The sequence below is a fragment of the Equus przewalskii genome, chromosome 23, assembly GCF_037783145.1.
Source record: "Equus przewalskii isolate Varuska chromosome 23, EquPr2, whole genome shotgun sequence".
NCBI lineage: Eukaryota > Metazoa > Chordata > Mammalia > Perissodactyla > Equidae > Equus > Equus przewalskii.
Window position 1 is genome coordinate 18,532,007 of NC_091853.1, and position 10,037 is coordinate 18,542,043.

A 10,037-nucleotide genomic window follows, 5' to 3' on the forward strand; every position below is an offset into this window, starting at 1 on the left:
CTGCTATCAACCTGACCTTCTTGCAAGAAATATACTTACTCCCGTGGATAACAACTTTCTGCCTTAGACATGGTCTTAGCAACCAAGTGCCTATAGCCGAGAAGTACTGTTGTTACCAGCAACAGTCACAAATCTTGCAACACAACCTATGTAACTTTGCTGGAATGTATCTCTTTTTGCCTTTATAAACTCTTGCTCTTTTTTTCTCCTCAGAGCACATTTGAGTTTCTACTTGAATCTGTGTCTCCCGAATTGCAATTCCTGAGACCTCCAAGTAAACATTTTTGATTCTCTTACAGTTTATGCCTTTTATTTGTTGACAAAGGAAATTGGGATAACAACTCTTAAGGTATGTTGATGCCTAGGCTGGATTTTGACTTTTCCAGATAAACCTCAAGAAACAAGTACACTTATTTATGGTAAGAATGAACATCTGAATGTTAATTATCCCAAAAGGAAAAAGAGGCAAAGGGGAGATGCTGCCTACGGTGAACTCATTTGGTTATTTGACAGGAAGTGGTAGGGAGAGTAGAGTTTCTGTTGGTGGCTGGTTCCTTAAGGTTCTTTTTGCTCCCACTGAGTCTTGTGGGAGGCATATTTAGGTTCTATTCTCACTCCCAGGCCAGGGATATCTTTTCCTGCCTTGAGTCCTGAGCTTTAGGATGGCCCCGAGTACCTAAGCACTCGGCTATGACCACCAGAGAAATTTTCCAAGAAGTGTTGGCCCTGTCTGGAAGTCCTACAGCATTTAGGCACCTCTGGGTGGCCACTAGAATGTCAAAAGATCCGTTGAATACTCTATTTTCATAATAAAGCACTATCTTTGTTGAATTCCGGCGTGGCATCTAGAGTATGTAAATTTTTCTAAAAACAGGAATATCTGTGCCTCTATTGGCTAGATGAAATCATGTGTGAAAGGCTCCCGGTGCAATAACAAAAACTTTTCACACTTTTTTTCAGATGTAACGTTCTAATCTTTTATTAATGTTCAGACTTTTAATTTCAGCTTTCTAGTCTACGCTCACCATATTTTGGAATTCAGTCTTTTCGACAGCTCTCTTAAAATTTGAAAATCTCTGCTTTGTTTGGTTTGGGAAGAAGTTGTATTTTTGTTTCTCGTTCTGAGATTAAAACATTCTGTGGCTCATGGGGGATTTAACGTTTATTTGTTTCTTAATTGCCACTAAGAGACTAAGTGGAAACTGTTCGTTAACTTTTAACAAGAAGCTTAATGAGGAAGAGTTAAAACAAGAAGTTTAATGGCATAATATTCTTTAGCAACCATACTTATCTTTGTTTTGAGCATACAAATGAATGTAAACATTATTTGCTAAGAAATAAACAACAGTACAGAAAAAATAATGAAATTTCTGGAACAGGTTCAGGACAAGCCACTTTTTTCTTCAAACATCCAATTATATATTTGCCATGCAGTTTTTTTATTACTGAAATACGATTGGCATGCAATATTCTATTAGTTTCAGGTGCACATCATAGTGATTCAATATTTATATACATTATACAATAATCACCACAGTAAGTCTGGTTGCCATCTGTCACCATACAACGTTATTTCTTTACAGACTGAGAATTATGTGCCAGGATTTTGTTTATTTATTTATTTATTTGAGGAAGATTAGCTCTGAGCTCATATCTGCTGCCAATCCTCCACTTTTTGCTGAGGAAAACTGGCCCTGAGCTAACATCCATGCCCATCTTCCACTACTTTACATGTGGGACGCCTACCACAGCATGGCTTGCCAAGTGATGCCATGTCCGCACCCTGGATCTGAACCAGAGAACCCCGGGCCACTGAAGCATAACGTGCGAACTTAACCGCTGTTGCCACGAGGCCAGCCCCTGTACCAGGATTTTAGATCTATGACCTAACTCACTAATCTCCTTACTCCCAAAAAAGAGTTAGAAAACTATGTGGCAAACGGACCAAAGTTGGGGATGAAATTTGAGCTTCCAATTTGCTTAGATTTGAAAATTATAGCAAATTCAGAAAATAAAAAGCAGACAAGAGAAGAACCCGTTTTCAGTAAGAATATGATAAATCTGATTTGCAGCATGTGGAGCTTAAAATGCCCACAGAATCCCCAAGTGTCCCAGTGGTCGAACTAGAGCAACTGGCTCAACAGGACAGAAGTGTGGGATGGAATTTCTATTTTGGGAGTCATCAATGTCACTTATTGAGCTAATACTACATGTCAAACAGGACTGCACATATATTAATTTATTTTTCAGATGAGGAGACTGAGGCACAGAAAGATTGGATAAATTGCCTGAGGTCCCAGAGCTAGTAAAAGGCAAGCTGAGATTCAAACCCAAACAGTTATTGAGGTGCTGAGAGGTTATCAATGACCTTGCAGGAACAAGAGAAATTCTAGAGGGACAGAACATATAGAAAGGATTGAACGCTCTTTAGAGCCTACCAACCTATACTATGTATGGATATTTTGCTCAGTATTTATAATGGGGCAGTTTCTTAAGTTTTGTGTCATGATATGACACAGTTTCAGTTGACCAGGTATTTTCTTAAGCTACTAAAAGAACAAATCTGATTTAGTTAAGAAATATAAGGGTTCCAATATGAATTCCATATAATGGGTAATCTTGAAACGCATCATCAGAGAAGTTTTCTAAATCAGATTGCTGGGGATGAAGAAGGAAATTCTGCAACATGAACAATAATGCTTTCTTCACGATGTTGACAACATTCGTACGGTGGTGCCAGCGAGAAATTCACCTTCAACAATCTCACGAGTTCATCAAATCTGCTGGATTGAGCTGAATCAGTATTGGAGCCACACCAGCCCTTTAAACACGCCTTGGATAAACAGATCCTTCTGTGACAGGTCAACAAAGTCATTTTTCCCATTTCCAAACTTTTGGTGGAAGTCTTCTAAATACCTTGGAGCCTAATATTTCACTTCTGCCTTCATTTCTTGAAGACCTCCTTCTGCCGGCACTAGGGACAGGAAGCAAACCTCTTTGATCCTCAGACTTTTTGTAGTTGTTGTTGTTTTAGTTTCCCCTTCCTTGGCATCCCTGCCAATGCATTTTGTCAGAACTGGCTGTACAATGTCAGTGAGAAATTGATCAGGACCTATATTTGAGCCAATAAATTGTCAAGAGCACTACAGTCTCTATCCAGGATTCTCCATTTTCCTTGTCTGATGGGACACAGGCCTCTCAACAGATGAATCCCAGGCAGTAGGCTGGGGGATATTGGGCATTTCAGTGCCAGGTTGAATAGACTGAAGATCAATCTATTTAGATACTAAGTCTGTTCCGATTTTAGGAGAAGTTACCAATTTCTTTCCAGTAGTTCTTTTACAGTTCTATTGCTGGTAATTATTACTTTTTGTTTACAGAAATATTAATCATTTCTGCCAAGGATTTGAGGATAGATCATCTTAAAAATTTTTCTTGATTAAATAACACTTATAAGTAAAAGCCCATTTTAAATCACTGACACATATTGCGATAAAAACTGATAGCATCAAGATAATAACAGAAATCAAAAGGCACAAAAGTCCCAGGCCTCTGTAATGGTACCAAAAACATCCAGCATGGTGGTTCCCACTGGGTTCACAGTTCTTCCAGATTTAGGATGTTTTTGACGTGTCTAACATTTTATTTTTAAAGATTCTGATAACAAATATCTTAACATAAGAAGATACAATTTTTCTCTTAAAGGACCCATATGCTTCACAGAAAACTCTGAACTTTTTTGAGTCTCTGTTAGTGGTTCTGGATAGCACAGGAATATTATTTAAACAATAGTGACAATAATATTTTTAATATCGTCTGGATTCTATCTTTCCAGAGAAGTATGCCTTTCCTCCATATTCTTCACTTTATTGTCAATTCTATTTCCCCTCCCAGATTTGTAGCTGTGATATTTTCCCTCTGCTCCATTTAATTTTAGCTGGACAAGAAAGGGAAGTTTTTAAATAAAAGTTTAATAAAAGAAAATACAAATATATATTTATCATTTACCTAATATGGACTTAGTGCTGGGGTGGATGATAAGGCTAAGAAATATAATCTAATTGGAGAGAAGAGATATACCTGTCTGTATTAGTGAGGGTGGGCTGTAACAAACAGACTCAAAGTCTTATGTCTCAAAAATGACAGAAGTTTATTTCTCCCTCAAGAAATTATTTAGGTTTTTGTTGGTTGTTCTGGGATGGTGAAAGGCCTCTGCTCCATGCAATCATTGAGGAACCCAAGCTGATGAAAACTCTGCCGTGTTCAACACGTTGCTGACACCATTCAGCCTTTGGGAAGGGGGAAGAGCATGGAAGGGCACAGCTGAGAGGTTTTACAGGCACAGCCCACCAGTGGCATACATCATTTTCACCCTCTTTCCTTTGGAAAGAACATAATCATTTAGATACCCGACTGAAAGGGAGTCGAGGAACTATGGAGAAAGGAAGAATGGATTTTGATGGACCATTAGCAGTCTCTGACATAAAATCTGAGAGAGGCAAAGCAGTGAATAAACAGCAGATGGGTACATGCTACAGTGAGAAGTGGAAATCATAACGACGAACTTATTTAGCAATTCAGGGAAGGTAGAAATCAGTTTGGAATGAAGTCATCGGTAAGGGCATCACTTAGCAGACTGGACATGATGGAACAGAAGAACATAAATTGGATAAATGGAGAAGAAATGTGGGAGGCGGGGAAGGGTATGTCTTTTTTTTGTTTTTCCAATTGTCTTCCTTTTCAACTGGAATCTCTCTTTCCCTTTATAATGTCTTAAGTGCCATTGTCATTACATGTCATGTGACTGTCTCTTTTTGATAACACTTTGACAATCCCACTTAGACTTTCCCCATTTCCTCCTCTTTGTTCTCTTCTGTACACACACACACACACACACACACACTCATCTATATTTACCTTGCAAACCTTGCCTTTTGTTTTGTGCGTTTCTTCTCTGATCTTTACTTGACAGTGTATAGCCTAATGATTAAAACAATTCCATTCATTTACATGCTGTGTGGGCACTGTGTTAGGGACTATGGGTACAAAGATGAATAAAACTGAGTTCTTGCCCTTGAGAAATATGCAACAAAAATGCTAGTAAGTTAATTTTTGAATGTCATGTAATTTGGATCTTAGCTCTGATTTCATGTGCCTAGTAAAATAGATATTGTTACTCTCATTTTGTTGATGAGAAACTTGGAAGTCACAGTTTCCATTCACATCCTCAAAGTTAGACAGCCATGCACATAATGATAGAACTTTTTTCCCTACTCCATGCTTCCCCACTGCTGTTCCAACCCAGTCAGCTTCCTCTCTATCTTCTCTATGCTGGTTCCTTGCTTATTTCTATATATAGTTGTGTCCAGTAATTAAAATGATATATTTCCTACAGTCAGTTTTTATTTCCATAAATGCACTCTAACCTTACATTTTCTTATATTCCCAGCTAAATTATTTCTACTTCAATTTTTAATTAAAGCAATGAATCCATACAATAAATCCATACAATAATCCACACAAAAGCATTGAATCCATTGTAATCTATACAATAAATATGCATATTTTAAAAGTAAACTATGATGAGGTGAATTCTGAAATGGAATCAATATTTATCAATTAAGAGCTTTGTGGGAAATTCATGAATTAGGAATTTAGTAGAGAAATGTACTCTATTCTTGCCAAAATTATGAAGTTGTGAAATTGTCTCGTTTGTGTGCCCTCCAGTTCCTTATGACAGGCATCCATCCATCCATCCATCCATTTTTTTCAACACAGTTATTGTGAGCCAGTACATACCAGGCACTGTTTGGGTGCTGAGAACACAAAGACACAGATTTTGCCCTGGAGGGGAAGAAGGCAAACAAAGCAAAAATTCTAGAACAGTGTTCCTCAACTTGAGGAAGTCCCTTGTTTCAAGGCCAGATCCAGGTCTGACTCCCTAAGACAGTAACCCAGGCCCTGGATCGTTCCTTTCTCTGCCTATTTACTCTGCAGGCATCCTTCACTTTATTCGACTTTGCTCTACTGCACTTCACAGATATTGTGTGTTTTACAGATTGAAGGTTTGTGGCAACCCTGTGTTAAGTAGTCTATCTGTGCCACTTTTCCAACAGCATTTGCTCACTTCGTGTCTCTGTGTCACATTTTGGTAATTCTCACAATATTTCAAACTTTTTCATGATTATTATATTTGTTATGGTGATCTGTGATCATTGACCTTTATGTTACTAATGTAATTGTTTTGGGGCACCACAAGCAACGCCCATATAAGATGGTAAACTCAATAAATGTTGTATATGTTCTGACTGCTCTGCTGGCCATTTCCCTGTCTCTCTCCCTCTCCTTAGTCCTCCCTATTCCCTGAGACACAACAATATTGAAATTAGGCCAATTAATAACCCTACAATGGCCTCTAAGCGTTCAAGTGAAAGGAAGAGTTGCATGTCTCTCACTTTAAATCAAAAGATAGAAATTAAGCTTAGTGAGGAAGGCATATCGAAAAATGAGATAGGCCAAAAGCTACGCTTATTGCACCAAACAGTTAGCCAAGTGTGAATGCAAAGGAAAAGTTCTTGAAGGAAATTAAAAGTGCTACTCCAGTGAACAAACAAATGATAAGAAAGTGAAATAGCCTTGTTGCTGATACAGAGAAAGTTTTAGTGGTCTGGATAGAAAGTCAAACCAGCCAGAACATTCCCTTAAGCCAAAGTCTAATCCAGAGCAAGGCTCTAACTCTTTTCAGTTCTCTGAGGCCTGAGAGAAGTGTGGGGGCTGCAGAAGAAAAGTTTGAAGCTAGCAGAGGTTGATTCACGAGGTTTAAGGAAAGAAGCCATCTCCATAGCATAAAAGTGCAAGGAAAAGCAGCTTGTGCTGATGTAGAAGCTGCAGCAAGTTATCCAGAAGGTCTAGCTAAGATAATTAACTAAGGAATTACACTAAACAACAGCTTTTCAATGTAGATGAAACAGCTTTCTGTTGGAAGAAGATGCCATCAAGGACTTTCATAGGTAGAGAGGAGAAGTCAATGCCTGGCTTCAAAGCTTCAAAGGACAGACTGACTCTCCTGTTAGGGGCTAAGGCTAATGCTGCTGGTGACTTTAATTTGAAGCCAGTGCTCCTTTACCATTCTGAAAATCCTAGGGCCCTTAAGAATTATGCTAAATATATTCTGCTTGTGCTCCATAAATGGAATAACAAAGCCTAGAGGACAGCACATCTGGCTACAACATGCTTTACTGAATATTTTAAGCCCACTGTTGAGACCTACTGCTCAGAAAAAAAGATGCCTTTCAAAATTTTACTGCTCATTGACAATGCATCTGGTCACCAAAGAGCTCTGAGGGAGATGTACAACAAGATTATGGTTTTCATGCCTGCTAACACAACATCCGTTCTACAGACCATGGATCAAGGAGTAATTTCAACTTTCAAGTCTTACTATTGAAGAAACATATTTTGTAAGTCTATTGCCACCATAGATAGTGATCCCTCTGATGGAGCTGGGCAAAGTAAATTGAAAACCTCTGCAAAGGAGTCACCATTCTAGATGTCACTAAGAACATTTGTGATTCATGGAAAGAGGTCAAAATATCAACATTAACAGAAATTTGGAAGAAGTTGGTTCCAACCCTCATGGATGACTTTGAGGGGTTCAAGACTTCAGTGGGGGAAGTAACCGCAGATGTGGTGGAAATAGCAAGAGAACTGGAATTAGAAGTGGAGCCTGAAGATTTGACTGAATTGCTGCAATCTCATGGTAAAACTTTAATGGATGAAAAGTTGCTTCCTATGGATGAGCAAAGAAAGTGGTTTCTTGAGATGGAGTCTACTGGTGAAGATCTTGTTGAAACAAAAACAAAGGATTTAGCATATGACGTAAGCTTAGTTGATAAGACAGCAGCAAGGTTTGAGAGGATCGACTCCAATTTTGAAAGAAAGTTCTACTATGAGTAAAATGCTATCAAACAGCATCGCATGCTATAGAGAAATTATTTGTGAAAGCAAGAGTCAATCAATGTGGCAAACTTCATTGCTGTCTTCCTTTAAGAAATTGCCACAGCCACCCCAGCCTTCAGCAGCCACCACCCTGATCAGTCAGCGGCCGTCAACATGGAGGCAAGACCCTCCACCAGCAAAAAGATTACAACTCGCTGAAGGCTCAAATGACGGTTAGCATTTTTTAGCAATAAAGTATTTTTTTCACTAAGGTATATACATTGTGTTTTTTTAGACATAATGCTATTGCGTATTTAATAGACTACAGGATAGTGTAAAGATAACTTTTACATGCACTGGGAAACCAAAAAATTTGTGTGACTCACTTTATTGCAATATTTGCTTTATTGCAGTGGTCTGGAACTGAACCCGCAATATCTTTAAGGCATGCCTGTATCTGTAAAAGATAAATGATTTTCCTCTCATTTTGAACATAGAACTCATTATCTCAAGAGGTGTCACAAGCTAAAAATATAAACAAACAGACTACCAAAAGCAAGAGGGTTAAGATAAATTCACGTATGACATCCACAGTTGGCTCCAAATGGAAACTAGGACACCTCTAACTTTTGAAAGTGGTGATAAGGATAACCACGCCCTTCTATATTTCTTTGGAATTGTCATGACCGGGAAAATATTGTGTGGTATGGAAAGGGACGAGAGAAAGAAAGAAACAAAGAATTCCAAATACAGTTCAGTATGTTGGGCTTCAATACTGGGAAAATTAATTGCACTTTTTTTTCCTGGTTCTGATCTGGGGACATTCTCAAAGTACCATGTCCTTTTTTGGAGAGAAAAATATGCAAAAAAGAAAAGAATAATTTTAAGAAAAATTGGAAGATGGCTTAATTATTATCTGAACTAGGCAGAGACTTAATCTCTTTATTAGAATCTTTGTTACCTCAAAAAAGGGAAATAAAATCTGAACTAAAGAATGAAAAAAGGCATGTATTTTCATTGATAAATCTAAATGCAAAGTGATGACAACAACATAACCTTAAAAAGAATGCATCCTTTTAAGGGCTTAAGCTTTATAGTCGGTTGAACATTTGTCCTCTGTTAGTGTACTGCTGTGCTCATCTTTCCCAGACACCCAGACCTCCCAGCACCAGTGTGTACATTCCATTTGACTAGATTTAAAGTGCTAATGGATAAAGCTTCTGGATTCTGGACCTGGCAGGCTATTTTTCATGTTTCCTGATAAAACATTGAAGAATACCTTCAAGGTCTTCCAAAATAGGACATGTGGTAGATGCATTCAATTTTCCACTACATTGCGAACGTAATATAAATCATTAGCCATGGCAGTGGAGATTGATTTAGTACTGGCCCATCCCAAACTCTATCCAATGGGTTTTAAAAAAATAAACTCTATGTCCAAACAACTGTAAAACTAATGACATGAAACCTACGGATACCATAGTGAGGTTCTAGTGATCCACAAGTCACTGTGCATTTCCTAGGAAACTAGGATATGAAGGTACTCTCTTCTCTCTGTGGAATATCACAGTGTAGCACACAGTTTGGAGGTGTAGACAAACTAATGGATTTGGCAGTTCTCATTTCTCCCCTTGGTCAAAAATTACTCAAGTTCTGAATGCAAATATGAGCCCTTGGAGCAGTCTCAAGTCCCTGAAACACTGCATGTGGCAGCTTCATAGCCAGTATAACAGCATATGCATAGCATAATAGCATAATGAGCTATCCTGGTTTCCAAATTGTGTCTGGGATGCTCAGAATTCGACCCCAAATACTGTCCTTTTGGCTTTAATTCTTTCTGTACCAGATATATCAGGAAGAATGGGATAATCAGAATGAAACAAACTTGCATTTCTGCCAAATAGTGAATCAACAACCTTTCTGGAAGAAAATTTTGAAGGCTATTGATTATAAGAAAGAGCAAGTAGAGGCACAATGATGTGCCACTCGTTATGCAAATGTTTTGCTAAACTCTTAAGGGGGCTTCTCAGCCCAGATTCTTCCCACTTCACACAAGGCCGCCATTTGAGCTTCATTGCACAGTGTTTAATCTCTGTCCC